Source organism: Crocuta crocuta, unplaced genomic scaffold (assembly GCF_008692635.1).
Source record: "Crocuta crocuta isolate KB4526 unplaced genomic scaffold, BGI_CrCroc_1.0 scaffold359, whole genome shotgun sequence".
Classification (NCBI taxonomy): domain Eukaryota; kingdom Metazoa; phylum Chordata; class Mammalia; order Carnivora; family Hyaenidae; genus Crocuta; species Crocuta crocuta.
The window spans coordinates 166,321-184,003 of record NW_027528877.1 but is presented as its reverse complement, the minus strand read 5'-3'; positions in this window follow the sequence as shown (position 1 = coordinate 184,003).

Genomic DNA, 17,683 nt, shown 5'->3' with positions numbered 1-17,683 from the left:
CTTACCAACACTTGGCATCGTTATTATTTTTAATTTTTGATTTTCTGGTGTGTATTGATATGTAATTTTGATTTTATTTTTGCATCGTCTTAATGTCTAATATTACAGATTTTTTGCTATGCTTATTGGTTTTTTGAACATAAACTTTTGAAATGTCTATTCATGGCTTTTTCCCATTTTTAATTTGGTTGTCCATTTTTTCTTGATTGATCTGAGGTTTAAATATATATAATAGTCTATATTCTGTATACTTAGTCTTTGTTGTCTATACATAATTACATATATTTTCTTGTTCTTGAAGGTCTGCTTTTACACTCTCATAATAATATACTTGATGGTTAATTGTTTCTAATTTTAATGAAGTCTAAACGTATCTTTCCTTTTGATTATTGTCTCTGTCATATATATATGACTATATATGACTATATATATGAAGTTTATTTTTGAGAGAGTTAGGGGAGGGGCATAGAGAGAGGGAGAGAGAATCACAAGCAGGCTCCACACTATTAGCACAGAGACCAATATGGGGTTCAATCCCACAAACCATGAAATCATGACCTGAGCTGAAATCAAGAGTCAAATGGTTTAACCGACTAAGCCACCCAGACACTCCTCTGTGTCATATTTAAGAAGACTTTACCTAGCCCTAGGTCATAAGGATATTCTTCTGTGTTATCTTTTTCTTGCTCTGTTTTCCACGTTTAGTTTTATGATCTACCTGGACTGTATTTTTGGTATTGTGGAAAAGGGGTCAATATATATATATACACATACACATACATATTTGTTCTCTATTGCATATCCAATTGCTTTTGCATTTTCCTTTCCAGTCTACAGTGTTTTGTTGTAAATCAGGTGACTACATACATGTGTATTTGATTCTAGACTTTATTCTCTTCCACTACTTTAGTAACACACATTTTAATTTCTGTGTCTTTAAAATAAATTTTGATATCTGATAGTGTAGATCCAACAGCTTTATTCTTCAACATTGCCTTTACTATTTTTGACCCCTTGCATTTCCATAAAACTCAGCTTGTCAATTTTCATATGATAACCTATTGGGTTTTTTTTTTAATTAAAAAAAATATTTGTTTATTTTGGAGAAAGAGATAGAGTGCAAGCAGGGGAGGGGCAGAGAGAGAGGGAGACACAGAATCCAAAGCAGGTTCCAGGCTCTGAGCTGTAAGCACAGAGCCCAACATGGGGCTCGAACTCACGAACTGTGAGATCATGACCTGGGCTAAAGTTGGATACTTAACCAACAGAGCCACCCAAGCACCCCATAACCTAATGGATTTTGATTGCATTGAATTTACAATTTAGTTGTAGGGAGAATTAGCATCTTTACAATATTGAATGGCATAATCATGAACATGACATATCTATAATGAGCCGTTGGCCCTTCAATTTTGCTTGCCTGCAAGAAATAATTTTATGGACAATGTTATTGGGTGTTGCCCACCATCCTGAACTGAGTGAGACCTTTTTGACTGTGGCAAAAGCTGTTGGTTCTAGTGGCCTGCTTTGCCCTGGCTCAACAACAAAACTGGAGAGAAGGTATTGGAAGCAGACTCAAAATAGAATGCACAAATTTCCACTCTTCTTTCTCAAATCCCAGAAGCTTTCATGCATAAATGCTTCTCAGATTATTGTGTACATTTATCTACTTTCCAGAATTTTAAAATGTTTGTTTTTTGTTAATTCTACAGAGCTTTAGAGATGCTTTTAGGGAGATGAGTATGGCTCAGTCATTGCCAAAAGTCCTAAATAATTCCTTGTTTCCCAGGAATTTGTTCACTTATTTGAAATAGTCCATCTTGTCATAACGTTATTTATATATAACTATTATTACATTTGTAATTATTGTAACATGTATATCCATGTCCCTTTATATATTACATTAAAGATCAGACTTTCTAGGAGTTTACAAATTTTACTGGTCTTTTAAAATAACAAACCTTTGGCTTTGTTGATTTTTCCATTGCACATTTGTTTTCTATTCAGTTAAATTTTTACCAGTCTTTTCCCCCTATTACTTTGTGTTTACTTAACTGTTTTTTTTTTTTCTGGCTTATTGAGAATCATATTCAGATAATTTACTTTATACCTTTCTTTTATAATATGGCAATAAATATTTACATGATAGATTTTCTGAAAGTAAAGGTTCAAATGTATGCCACATATTTTGGAAAGTCAGTATCCTAATACCTATCACTAGCTCAATATCATAGATCATAGATCATTACTATATCATAAAAATATGTATTTAATTTCCATAGTGACTTCTGTGACCCATGTGTTATTTACTATTTTGTTGCCTAATTACCTGATTTTGGAGGCTTTTCTAGTATTGTTTTGTAATTTATATCTAGCTTCATTTTACTGTGCTCAGAGTAAAATTGTTCAGAGTTACTTTGTGTTCCAGAACAAAGTCAATTTGTTAAATGTTCAAAGTAAAATTACAAAAATGGGTATTCGGATATTTTGAAAAGCTTCTTTAGGTTAACTTTTTGTTTGCTTGTTCTATACTTTACTGAGGGTAAATCTCAAACTATGATGTAGTGTTTTCTATTTCTCCTTTATCTCTGCAAGTTTTTGCTTTCTATATTTGAGGCTTTCCTAGTAATACATACAAAATTATGATTTTTATATCTTCACATTGAATTGACCCTTTAATTATAATAAAATATTTCTCTTAATCTCTATATTTTTTAATTTAATATCTACTTTGTTAGTGTAGCTGCCCACTTTTGTTTAGTTTTGATTTTCCTTTTACTTTAAATCTTTCTGTTCACCTATATACAAAGATAAAAACAGCACATAGTTGTGTTTAATTTCTCATTTGGGCTGATAACTTTGATATTAATGTATATATTTTGTTCATTTACCTTCAAACTAAATACAGGTTTTGAGCAGCTTAAATATACCATTTAGCTATTGTTTTGTATTTAACCTACTTAATTTTTTCTTTTCTTTTCTTGACTTTTTTTTATTAACCAAGTGTTTTTTAAACTATTTTGCTTTCGTCCCTTGTTAGATTTTTATTTATTTTATTTATATTTATTCATATCTAATTTTTTATTTCCTCCTTTGTAAAGATCTTTTATTGATCTTTCAGTAATTATTCAAGAGGCTATAAAACACACATTTCACTTACTAGACTCTATCTTAAATCATTACCTTTGCCACTTTACAGAAAATGCATGGGCCTTGGAACTCCATTTACCTCTTTTGTTTCTGCAAATACTTAAAAACTCCTATATTTTTTATTATTGTTTATAGTAGAACTTGACATATTAGGACTCATGGGCCAAATCCTGCCCCACTACTTAATTTTTTTAATGATCTGTGAAGATGAAAAACAAAAAAAAAATGTATTTTAAGATATATGAAAATGATATGAAATTTTAATTTTGTGCCTATAAATAAAGTTTTATTGAAAAATAGCCATGATCATTTATTACATTTTCTATGGCTGCTGTCCCAGCACAGCAGCAGAGTTGGTGGCCACTGTGATAGAGATCATATATGATGGTCCCATTACTTTGCTCTGCTGCTCTGTGCACGAAAAATCACAATGTGGCTTTAACTCATCAGAGTTTCAAGTGCCATACACATTACCGTACTGCAACATCTTATTTTATTTTATACCAATGCACCATATATCTACGTAGACTCTACATACATGGCAGCCATGACAAAAGAAAAAAAAAAAGGTAGACTCTGAGTGTCATGCTTTTAAGACACACTGGGGTATGGATTATTTGGTCATCAAATTAAATGACAAAGCATTGTGTTTTTTAGCAATAACAGGATAGCTGTGATTAAAAAATAGATTACAATGTACACCAACATTACCAGACTAAGCAGAAAACACAATAGTTACAACTCATGGGAGAGCAACATCAAGACAATAAAAAAATTAGTATGAAATTTCTCATTAGAGAAGAATTTCTTCTTTGAAAACAAAAATGAGTCTACAACCAGAGAAAGTTGTTGAGAGGCACATTTTTAGCTAAGCACTGCGAAGCAATCTTCGCAAATCAATCAACGTGATACATCACATTAACAAAAGAAAAGATAAAAATCATATGATCCTGTTGACAGATGCAGAAAAAGCATTTGACAAAATACAGCATCCCTTCTTAATCAAGACCCTCGAGAAAGTCGGGATAGAAGGAACTTACTTAAACATCATAAAAGCCATCTATGAGAAGCCCTCAGCTAACATCATCTTCAATGGGGAAAAACTGAGAGCTTTTCCCCTGAGATCAGGAACACGACAGGGATGTCCATTCTCACCACTGTTGTTTAACATAGTGCTGGAAATCCTAGCATCAACCATCAGACAACAAAAGGAAATAAAAGGCATCAGAATTGGCAAAGAAGATGTCAAACTTTCACTTTTCGCAGACAACATGATACTTACATAGAAAACCTGACAGACTCCACCAGAAGCCTACTAGAACTGATCCATGAATTCAGCCAAGTTGCAGGGTACAAAATCAACGTACAGAAATCGGTTGCATTTTTATACACCAACAATGAAGCGACAGAAAGAGAAATCAAGAAACTGATTCCATTCACAATTGCACTGAAAACCATAAAATACCTAGGAATAAACCTAACCAAAGATATAGGAGATCTGTATGATGAAAACTATGGAAAACTTATGAAGGAAATTGAAGAAGACACAAAGCAATGAGAAAACATTCCGTGCTCATGGATTGGAAAAATAAATATTGTTAGCTAAAACATGGAAAGAGCCTAAGTGTCCATCAACAGATGAATGGATCAAGAAGATGTGGTTTATCTATACGATGGAATACTACATGGCAATGAGAAACAATGAAATCTGNCAGATGAATGGATCAAGAAGATGTGGTTTATCTATACCATGGAATACTACATGGCAATGAGAAAGAATGAAATCTGGCCATGTGTAGCAACGTGGATGGAACGTGAGGGTGTTATGCTGAGCGAAATAAGTCAGGCAGAGAAGGACAGATACCATATGTTTGCACCTATAGGTGGATTAGGAGGAACTTACCGGATGACCATGGGGGAGAAGGGGAAAAATAGTTGGGGAGAGGGAGGGAGGCAAACCATGAGAGACTCTTGAATGCCGGGAACAAACTGAGGGTTCATGGGGGTGGGGGAGAGGGGAAGGGGGATGAATGGCATGGAGGAGGGCACTTGTGGGGATGAGTTCTGGGTGTTGTATGGAAACCAACTTGAAAATAAACTATTTAATAAAAAAAGAATTTATGTCTTTGATTTTTAACTTTTAATACTATATGACTAGGTGTGATCTGTGTGTTTGTAATTTTCCTTCTTAAAGATAGTAGACCTTTTTGTTTCTGCTTGGAAAATACTTACCCTATGTCTCTTGAAATACTTTTCTCACTCTTTAATTTTTCCTTCTTCAACTCCAACTACACATATATTAGACCTCTTCTTCGTACCTCACGTCTCTTATGCTCTCTGTTATATATTTCAGTCCTTTATCCTGCTTCCTTCTGGGTTTTTTACTTAGTTCCACTGTTACTAAATCCATATATTGATGTCGTATTTTAATTGTGTTTTTTGTTTTAGATTTTCTAATGATTCCTTACTATAGGTTTATTTTCTATGGTGAAATTCTCCGTCTTTTCATATTATTTTTTTATACGTATAGATAACAGTATTATTGACAAGTTTTTAAAACAAAATGGGAGGATAAATGCGAGGGTCATCTCAGTGATTATCCATTTTCTTAAGAAATAGGTTTCTCAAGTTCTTGTTGCCTTGGTTGTTTTCCAATGTCCTCAAATAGTGCTGTCGTTGTCTCTCTCTGTTTTGCCCAACTTTGACAGCTTTACTCAAGATGATAAGTATTCTGAAATAAGCTGTGTACAAAAAACTAGCCCTTTTCCTGGTCCATAGCTTTGGTTCAATACACATTTTCAACTGAAATAATTAATGTACTAAATCTGAGGTTGTGCTGAGAATCTCATAATGAATATTTTAGCTGTACTACAGCTTTTAAGAATATAAAAGCAGGACATTTTTCCTATCTGGCATTAGTTCAGGGACTCTTGCTCATGAGAAAGCCCAAGGTGAATGGGAGCATAGGTGCAAGAAATGTAGAAAGGTCATTTCATTTTTTATTTTTGACCTTGCAAATTTGACCCAAAATAGGGGCGCCTGGGTGGCTTAGTCGGTTAGGCGTCCGACTTTCGCTTAGGTCATGATCTCGCGGTTCGTGGGTTCGGGCCCCGCGTCGGGCTCTGTGCTGACTGCCAGCTCAGAGCCTGGAGCCTGTTTCAGAGTCTGTCACTCCCTCTCTCTCTGACCCTCCCCTGCTCGCGCTGTGTGTCTCTCTCTCTCCTAGAAATAAATTAAAAAAAAATTTTTTTTGACTCAAAATAGCGACTGTTAGTAAATTAAATCTTTTCTTCAAAATCCCACACTCTGCCAGAACTGTTAGGAGAAACAATCTCCGAAAAAATAAAATAAAGTAAGAAGAATTGTTTCTAATTTTACAAGTGGTCATGAGCCCTCGAAATTGCCTGATTAAAAAAGGTAAGAAATGTATAAGTTACAAACTCCTTGTTTAATTGAGGTATGGAGAGACACTCTGATACTTTCTATGAGCAGTACTATTAATAGAAGACAGTACTCGCTCTCAAGGTCATGGAAGAGGCAACCCTGCACTTGCATGACCCAGCACTTGCATGCCCTGGGAGCAAGTGACTCCTAAAATGTGTGTCCTTGGTGCCTCACTTGTCTCATTCTACTTTCAGACCTACCTACGAGGTGGGTAGAGCAACATTTATTCTCATGCTTTTGTAATTGTGGAAGCAGGCACAGAAAACTACTTAATTGCCCTCAAGCCACATTGGAACCTAGAAGACTGATCAAAGGAAGTAGAAAACAACTTTGGTAAATATAGGGAGGTTATACAATTCTTTGTGTGGTATCAGAAAACCATGAGCAACGCTAGTCGAACTTAGATGAAAGCCATGTGAGTAATTTGGGGCAGTAATAATAAAAGTCAATTTCCCAGCATCAGTCTCCATATAGCCAGCATGCTCCATGACCTGAAAGAATATTTCTGGTTTCTGGGTGGTACGTATTGACTTTATTGCTTTTTGTTGTTGATCTGTACTACACTGATTACGTTCCAACCTGATTTAACAAATGATACTTAGCTTGTGTCCTCTATGTTGACAAGCCTTGGCCACAATATCAAACTATTCTTGCGTACTCATTTTTTACCCTAGCAGATGCAACACGAATCACTCCAAACATGTTAATAAAGACATTCACATCAGCATGTACAGCAAAGTTTTAAGAGATTCCCTCCATAGGAGTGGGCTCTGTTTAAGAATATGGAATGATTTGCAGGTGTTAATGGGCACACAGTATTGTTGAAATGTTGCTCAATTAAGGCATCCGTGGAACTTTAGAAAGGGCTGTTTTGAAAATGAGCGCACCTGTTTGCAACCTGCTAAAAGATGTTTTGAGAATAAGATGCTATTATCCAACATAGTCCTAAAATCAGGAATTAGAAAGCCCCATCTCCTTCCAACCTTCTTTTTTTTTTTTCTGTATTCAGTGGCTTTCTCAGGTGTGAACTGAAAACTTCATTTTGGATCAGACTCATTTTACTTACGAACGAAGGTTGAGTTTAAAGTGCTGTCTCTTAAGTGAAGGTCAATGGTTTATCCATTACAGTACCCAACCCCAAATACTTTTTGCAATTAATTATATCTATATCTGTTTTTACAGAATAAAAGAATAAAGAAATGACAGTCAGCAGTTTTAGGAAATACAAGTTAAAGGTGTCCTATCTTTTAAAATGATATATCATTTTGGAAAGAAAATTTAAAAGCTGGTATATGCAATCTAAAATTAAATACAGATTTTGAATTTCAGGCTGTGAAGCTAAAAAGATCAAAGGAAAGTCTTTATAGTACTTTGGAATTTGGTATAATACTTCCCGGGAGGTCATTTACTCCCATAATTTAGTCTGACTTATTTTGGCTTCAGGTCCATTAAAAATGTACAGCAAAAAAGGAGGCCTCTTTTTACTTTAATTTTTAACAGCAACTTGTCAGTAAAAAAGAAAGGTGTCTGAAAGAGGATCATCTATCATAGTCCTAATAGCTTTCAAATCTTCTGACTTTTTTTTGAGTCTGATTGAGAGAGAAACTTACCGTGAAATGTCTATATTTTAACTCTTTCCTCTGTTCTGTGGAAGAATATTACGTTCGATTTTAAGTGTTGCTCAAATGCACCTCCTATGATACCCATGGTTGTTTCCCCTTAGTTAAGAACATTTTACTTTTTTTAATGTGTATTTATTTATTTTGAGAGAGATAAAGAGGGCATGAGCAGGGGAGGGGCAGAGAGAGAGGTAGAGACACAATTCCAAGCAGGCTCCACACTGTCAGTACAGAGCTTGACGCGGAGTCGATCTCACCAATCATGAGATGATGATCTGAGTTGAAGTCAAGAGTCAGACACTTAACTGAGTGAGCCACCCAGGCACCCCAACTAAGGAAATTTTAGATGTCGAAAGGATTAGGTTTGTTATTAGCAGTTTCTTTCGGTCTGCTCTTTTCTAATGACTGAGTCCTTACTGACGTAAATTGAGCTCATCAGTAGATAGATGAATACAAAAACTAACACTTGGGTAAATTATTCCTTACTCTTTTTTCTTCTCTTTTTCTTCCTGTTTCTCTTCCTGTTTCTCTTCCCTTTTCTCTCTCTGCCTGTTTCTCTCCCTCTCCCTTCCGAACTCCTCATTCTTTCTCTCTCTGTCTCTCTCTCTGTCTCTCTCACACACACACAAACACACACACACACACATAAATATATAAAGACACAGACACAGACACACAAGGAAGAATCTTTAGAGGCTACATTACGCAAGGGGTAATGTGTTTGGCTGGACTCAGAGAAGGCAGGAATCTCAAGTTCTATCTTTGTATATGTGTGGGCTTCGTTGTAGTCAGTTCATTTCTGTAGTCTTCAGTTTTCTTATTTGAAAAATAAGGCGGTTGAGTTTGAAGAGATTTGAGGTCTCTTCTATGCTTGAATCTGTTCTGAGCATGCCTAGCTTGAGATGTAGTAATTACTACTTTATGATGACAAATTCTACAGAATAGTGCTCATCTCTTCTTTTTTTTTTTTTTAATAGTTTATTGTCAAATTAGTTTCCACATAACACTCAGTGCTCATCCCCACAAGTGTCCTCCTCCATGCCCATCCCCCCCTCCCCCCCACATCCATCAGTCCTCAGTTTTTGTCAGCATTCATCTCCACAATAGCTAAAACATGGAAAGAGCCTAAGTGTCCATCAACAGATGAGTGCTCATCTCTTCTTAATGTGGGCCCTGAAAACTGACAAAGGATTACTTTAATTGTATCAATATAATTCAACTAAGCTTTCTAAATAGCATCGTAAGAGCCAGTTTCTACCCTCTATGAAGACACTAAATGGCTATCAGTCAGCCACTGATGAGCAGCTGCCTAGGGTCCTGTGCTGGGAAGGAATGCGAATCCAGATCGAGAAAGCACTGTGAACTCTGAGCCTTGGCTTCCGCTGGTGAGCAAGCAGTAGGTAAGTGGGGCACACGCACCACTTATGAGTTACTCCTGACCTCCTTATTTGTCAATATTGTGGAAAACGCATGACTAGGAAGACCTTATCATAAGTCCAGCGTAAATGAAATAAAATACGAGGATTTGTAACTGTCTTTACATAGACCTACCAACCACAGCTGCAACGCTTTCAAGCTTATAGATTTCTAATACTTGTCACCCCTGAAATTATTAATATCATTACCTCGAGAAATATTTTTTATTTGTGGGCCCCCTGAACACATTTACAAAATGGAAGTATGTTTTATTAAATAATCTAGGAACTTCAGGGCATTTACTCTCTGGTTTTCAACATATTTTAGGAAATCTCCCTACTAACCCACCTACTGCAATCGTCATATTTTAAATAATTCCATATTGACTTGATTTCCTATGGTAATTCCTTGGACCAGTTTTTGACTCAGATGAAATAAATTCTGGAACACCTGCGACATAAAGAGACGTGTTTGCATCTTCTGTGTTTCTTGACTCTTGCTGTTGAAAGGTTCTGGAAGGTCAGCCTCTATTGTATTATAATCTAAAGAAAATGAACAACATTAAACATTATGGAATTTATATCCTTATTCTAGTGGTAAAAAGACTGGTAGGGAGTTTTAGATATTTTCTATTGTGTGTATATAATGAAGCCAAACAACCACTTGGGTATCTGGCTACCACACACTTCTCAGAAACAGTATGATATTTGCTGAAGAATTTGAAGCATATATTTATTCCTGTGTAATGTAGCACAGTTTCTTACACTATGCAGAGAATTCTAGACGAACCATATAAAGCAATACAAATAATCTGCTGACCTACTTCCATTTTTTCCTGGTTTTAAACATTTTTGTATTGTAAGCTTTAATTTTCATATAATTTCAAACTTATAGAAACATTACAAGCTTCAAGAGCTGAGTTCAGGGAACTTCCTGTATTCTTTACTTATTCACGAGTCATTTGCTTCTCCTCCCATTTACTCCCTTATCTCATTCCTTCTCTTTCCCTCCTTCCCCCTCCCCCTTGCTCCATCCACTTTTTTTCTGAACCACGTGAGGGTTAATTGGAGCTACCGTGCCCCTTATCTCAGTCCTTCATTGTGTATCTCCTAAGACCAAAGGCATTTTTTACATAACTGCAATATAGTGACCAAAGATCAGAAACTCTAATATTGATGCAATACTATAATATAATCTAGAGCCCACATCCAAATTAAGCATACTTTATAACTAATTTGTATTTTGCTGGGAAAGGTTCAATAGTGAGGGAATAATTGATGATGTAGGAGAGGAATGAAATTTATTAGGGTACATCCTTGAGTATGTCAAAGGAGATGTTATCTAGTACACAAAGCATGGGATTGACCTTGGTTATGAGAGTAGGCAGAATGTACGGGTACAGATGAGGAGGAGCACATTCTCTCAGTAATGGAAACTTGGATGTTCTCTGTTACTTACATCTTCTCAGATAACTACAAAGCTGAAGCTGAGGAAGGAGGAGATTTTAAAAGTCTAAAGAGGAAGAGGAAAGCAGTGGGGTAATACATGGGTTACAAAAATGTGTTATAATTGCAGGTAGCATTAAGGGCACAGTGGCCCTTTAACATTAGCTCAGTGGTCTTAATGTTAAAGTAATGTAGCTTAGCAGGACTATTTTCTTTCAACCACCCTTGGCGGTACAGGTGCAGAGTAAGGAGGTAGTTTTATTTAAGTAGGGCTGCAGTTTTTTTAGTGTTTATTTATTTATTTATTTATTTATTTATTTATTTATTTATTTTATTTATTTTTGAGTGAGAGAGAGCATGAGCAGGAGAGAAGCAGAAAGAGGAGACACAATATCTGAAGCAGTCTTCAGGCTCTGGGATGTCAGTACAGAGCCTGACGTGGGGCTGTGCTCACAGACCACAGGATCATGATGTGAATTGAAGTTGGACACTTAATGGACTGAGTCAGCCAGATGCTCCCACAGGGCTGAAGTGTTGACATGGCTGTACAGTGAAGCAAGAGGGGCAATGAGGTGATTGTGTATACAAGGAGGTAATGTTGAAGACCTATCATCCATTTAAGCTGGAGAGGTGAGATGTGACAATCTTTGGGGGATGGGAGACAGAAAGATGTCAGCTATGGTAGTAATGACAGAGTCTGGGAGTTATTCTAAGAAGTGAGCAAAGGTAACTAAGGCCACTGGAGGAGAAGATGTCATGGGACTCAGAACCCTGAGAAGAGCCAACTACATGAGATTTAAAACAGGGAAGATATTCCAGGAATGAGGAGTGAGTGACCTGAAGCAACAGGGACTGGTGGTGTGTTGTATCATCTGATGAGATGGTCAAAATTTGGGATTTTTTTTTTTGTTTTAGTGGGAAGAGGTTGGTCTCAAAGCAGTGATGGAGAGCATGAAAAGCAGTTAACACACCTCAGGCTCGGAGGCATGAGAGAAGTAGGGAGGAAACATTAAAGGGCTAGAAGTGAGATCTGCAGAGCTAGGTTTCTGTGAAGCCTGCAAAGGAAGGGCCCTGCACTACCCAGAAGCATCACATCTAAGAGGTCTCCTCACCATAGACTTCACAGCTTTGTTTTAGTCTTGCACTTTCCCATCAGATGCTAGTGAAGCGTCTTAAGGAGGAGATCTATTTTCTGACTTACAAAATGGTGTTAAGAGCTTAGTAGAGAGTAACAGGTAAGTACTCTCAACTCTTAGTTGAGAATAAGAGGTTTTGTTGATTTTATACTACCAGTTCCGGAAGTGAAAGGACTTCAGGGGTTGCAAGGGATGCAGATATGAAGTAAAAATAAGAGCATAGAACTTTTAAGGATCAGAGNAAACCGCGAGATCATGACCTAAGCGAAAGTCGGATGCTTAACCGACTAAGCCACCCAGGCGCCCCGGCATCGGTAGTTTTAAAAACTCCCAGTAATTCTAATATGCTTCCAGGGCTGAGAACCATTGTTCTAAAAACTTGTATTAAATATTCTAAACAATTCCTCTAAATGCCTGTAAGCACTATACTAAATTCATAACATGCGACATACATAATGTTACACATCACATGGTAAAGACTAAGTGAATAAATCACTCAAGCACATACGCAGTTCTGTTTATCCATCACTGTCATTGTCAATAGTTCTAAATTAATACAGATAGGTTTCATCCAATAACTAGATGCGTCCGTGTTCATTCACTGAAAAGATCAAATGAAATCTACATCCAGCTGAATCTTGGAGATATGTGATGCCATTTGACATTGGGTACTTCCACGGTGTACTTCTTGAGTAAAATCATTTTAAAAACGAGCACAAATTTGTTCTGTCCCTCATTTTACTGTTTGCTGGAGATCCATTTGGGATAGAATAAATACTTTAGTCTTAATTTGAAAGTTAATAGCTACATGCCTCTTTGGGAGTCTTTGACAATGAATACCTTTCCCAGTCTCTATTTGAGTAACCACTGGAATTTACATTTGATTTTTAGTTTATTATGACAATAGTGCTTCCAAATTCAACCAGAGATATTTTGCTATCCCATATCTTCATACCTCTCCTGTCTGCCATTGAAATACCTATCAATCACCTGTGTTGAGACATGGCGCCTTTATTTGGAATCTGGAATTTGAAAATGAAATTTTCAATCTGGTCATTATGGGTATTAATAAAGTAACAATTATCTTCTGATCAATAGAAACCTGATTTCATGTTTTTCTATAATAGTATAAAACAACAAAAGCAAAGGTTATGCTCTAATTTTAATTTTAAATCTACAATCTTCTGCACAATTTACTGGGAACTTGTCTCAGTTCTACCTTAATGCCCTACCAATTATGATGAGGCTGAGCATCATCTATCAGAAACAAACACATTGAAGTTGCTGAGCTCCCTGCTCACAGATTTTCTTGTATTACAATATTAAGCACAGGATGTAAGAGATCCTAAATGTAGCACATCAGAAAAATATCATCTTCTACAAATACAATGACTTGGATTTGCTCCTATTCAGAAAGACGTGCTGAAAATGCTCTAGGATATTGTACACTGATTTCTTTCAGTCGGCAATAGCTAATCCCCTTTTTGGATTGTTACAAGTAGTGAAATCACTCCCAAATCTTCAGGAAATGAAAGGCTAGCTCACTAATCACCGCATACATACTTCACTTTAATATTTCATTCAGCATTGATAGAAGATTATAATGGAAGATATTATGAAAGGACACCCACTACAATTGTACTCAGTGGGCCATGTGTAATATTCGAAAGTACATCATCTCTGTGGGTACTTTGCAAGTTGCAGTTGTTAGGTGAAGAACAAAACGTTAAACCAGATTCTCCCAGTCATCCAATCAAAAACATTCATTATGTGCCCTCTCCGTGTAAAGAACTATATTAAGTATACAGTTTTTGCCTCAGCTATTATTCTAAAACTATGCTCCCAGTGTGTTTTAAGCAGAGCTGAGTGGGTCTTGCCACTAGAATAAAATAAAGGCATTTTTTCCCAGTCTCTAGAAAATAAAGCTGAGAAGTTTATCAATTTTAGCTTTCTTCTGCTAGTTTTTCTTAAATGTTTGATGCCTGCTACTGTTTGTTTATTTTTCAGCTTATTGTAAACAGTTTCAAAACCAGGAGTTATTTAAGTGTGGTACATTTGTATTTTATGTTGTTCTGAAAACAACATCGTGATTACCAAGTGTCCTTTCTTGTCGCGTAAACAAGTCTGAACACCCGTGTGACGTAGGAGGCCTTGGAACAACTGTAATTAATTCGATTCAGGCTGCTAAAATCAGTAAGTTCAGACTGTTGACTAATATACAAATTTCTAGAATGTAATCACGTACTTTAAGGAGAATTAATGCAGCATTTTATGTAGTTAAAGAGTGAAAATAGGTTAGGTCCCAGGAGGATTTGGCTTATTTTGTTTTTATTTACATGATTTTCTAGTGAATGAAGTTAAATCATGTCTATTATTCCTTCATGCCAATCATTTCCTACAACTACATCAGACCATCTGTACATTTAGACTTCAAGGAATATGTAATAAACTTGTGTTGTTTTTGTCAAATACTATTAGCTTAGTATTTAATAATCATTGCAAACTCTTACTGAGCACATACTTTGTGTAAGGAACCATAGTCTATGTGCTTTGGCTTTTCTAAATCTCCCAAACTCCTTATGAAGAAGGTGTTATTTCCTTTATTCAGATGAGGAAACAGATTCATAATCTAAACTAAATCTATTTTTCTAGTTAGCCTAGTGAGCTAACCTAGTTCAAATCAAAGATTCGTACCCAGTCAGTTTAGCTACAGAGTCTGTTCTTGACAACTAAGCTAAACTAACTCCATTTTTTTTTTAATTCAGGAAAGTTGTATTATTTAGGATGCCTTTAGTTGCAAGAATCACCCTAACCTAAACTGGTGGAAACAATAAAAATAATTTACTGGCTCACATAATTAAAAAGACTAGAAATAGCACTTGCTTCAGGCAAGGCTTGATTTATTGGTTCAATGATGTCACTAAGAACCCAGTTTCCTTCAGCCTCAATGCTCTGTTTTCCCAAGATGGATGCCAGCTGCGTCAGAGGAAAATGCTTCTTTATTCACAGTCAGCAGGAAAAAAAGTGCCTTGGTCTCAGTATTTCTTGCAAAAGTCTTGAGACTCACTCTAAATGAGCCAGTTTAAGTTGCCAACTGCCCCGAATCGGTCACTCTGGTCAGGAAGATGAAATGTTCTGGGTGGTTTAGGCTAGATCACATAGGCATCCCTGAAACTACAGAATCCTCGAATGGGTTTCTGGTGAAGAGGGATGTAGATACTCCAAAAGCAAATCACAAATGTGTACAGAATATAGTGGTTTTTATATACCATAGTCCCACACATAAAGGAGATAGTCTTATTGCATAATTATAGGAAGGTTATTTTCTCTTTCACAATTTTGAGGTTCAGCAAGACTGCCTGTCATATATCATAACATTGACACGGATGAACGATGATTTCAGTTTAGGATGCCATGAACTGCAGTGATACCAAAGAAGTTACTTATCTTTCTTATCTTTCTTTGTTTCTTCCTCTATTTGCATGTTTATGTAAAGCACTGTAAGACTCATTACATAAATATTATAAGGCTCATTTACTATGATATATATCATATATCATATATATCATTACAACTCTACATTTTTTAGATAAGTGGAGAAAATCTCAAAAAATTCAATGATTCACATGCATATTCAAGGAAGTATTTTTATTTTCTGTTGTATAAATCTATAAAACACACTACAGTTAATTCAAGTAGATCACCACAACTGATTTGAAATTGAAACACCAGACATAAAGGAGATAATCTTTCTACATAGTAACATGGAAATTATATGTAAATGATATATGTATCATTTACTGTGATATATGTATAATATTCTCTCTATCCATCTATCACCTATCTCTGCCTTATATCTTCTCTTGGAACCCATCTTTGAGCTGAGGAATATACCATATAAAATGATTTTGGAAAGAGCATCTATCCCAAAATTACCTTGTCAGGCTACCACATGAGTAGTAATGTTTTTAAAGCCAATATTTATCCAGAATATTTAACTTTGTGCAAATTTGGATCACTCAGTAGAACAAAATATAACATTTCACTTAAATACTGACATTGTTATGCATTGTTATGTTAGTTGGTATAGGGATAATTTTTTCTCTAGTACTGCTTTTGCTTTTTATTCACACTCTTTAGGAACTAAGTACTTTTCTGAGATATGGAGCTCACAAAGACTAGTCTGACAAATTTCAATGCCAAGGTTATATTGGCGGCTTGTGATGTGTAGGAATGAAATTCTTGTCCAAGAGAAACATACATGCTTCACGTTCTACTATGTTTAAAAGGAAATATCACAAGAAAATCCCACCTCTGGATTCTCATGTCAAGGCTAAAACCATTTGTAAAGTACAGTAATAAACATGCAAGTGGAAGAAGAGACAAAGAAAGATAAGTGACTTCTTTGGTATGACTGCAGTTCATGGCATCCTAAACTGAAATCATCGCTCACCCATCGCAATGTTATGATATATGGCGTAGACAGTCTTGTTGAACCTAGAATTTGTGAAAGAGAAAATGACCTTCCTATAATTATGTAGGAAGATTATCTCCTTTATGTGTGATGTTTCTATTTCAAATCAGTTGTGGTGATCTACTTGAATTAACTGCAGTGTGTTTTATAGATTTATACAACAGAAAATAAAAATACTTCATTGAATATGCATGTGAATCATTGAATTTTTTGAGATTTTCTCCACCTATCTAAAAAAAAATGTATGGATATAATAAAGCCATAAAATCTTTACTCTCCAAGCAGAATATACTTTTTGAAATAACAACTGAGAAAAACAAAAAGAAAAAAATATTTAAAATAAAATGCTTTTATAGCATTCATATTGTTTTCAAACAAAATTTTATTTTATGGCAGGTTTAGATTTTCATAAAAATTGCAAAGGTAGTACAGAATGTTCCAAGGTCTGCTACACTCAGTTTCCCATATTATTAGCATCTTATATTAATATGGTACATTTGTTACAATTGTAAGCCAATATTGATGTCATTATTAACTAAAATCCATGCTTTATACAGAGTTTCTTAGTTTCTAAAATAAAGTTTTATTTTGAAACAGTTCAGTATGTACAGAATTGTGTGAAATATTACCGAATTTCCATATATATCACACTGAATTTTCAGTTTCCTTGACATGCTACATTTGTATGGTACATTTGCCTCCATTAATGAACCAATATTTCATCAATATTGTTTCATCACAATATTTAAAGAGTCCATACTTTATTCAGATTTCCCCAGTGTCCCCTTAATGCCCTCCTTATGTTTTAAGGTCCCACCCAGGTTATCACATCACATTTGGTCATCATGTCTCCTTAGACTCCACTTGGATATGACAGTTTCTTGTTTTTAACGACCCTGGAAGTTTTGAGGATTATTGGTCAGGTATTGTGTAGAACATCGTTCATTTAGGATTTTTCTCATGGCTTCATTATAATTGGGTTGACCTTTGAGCTCTGAG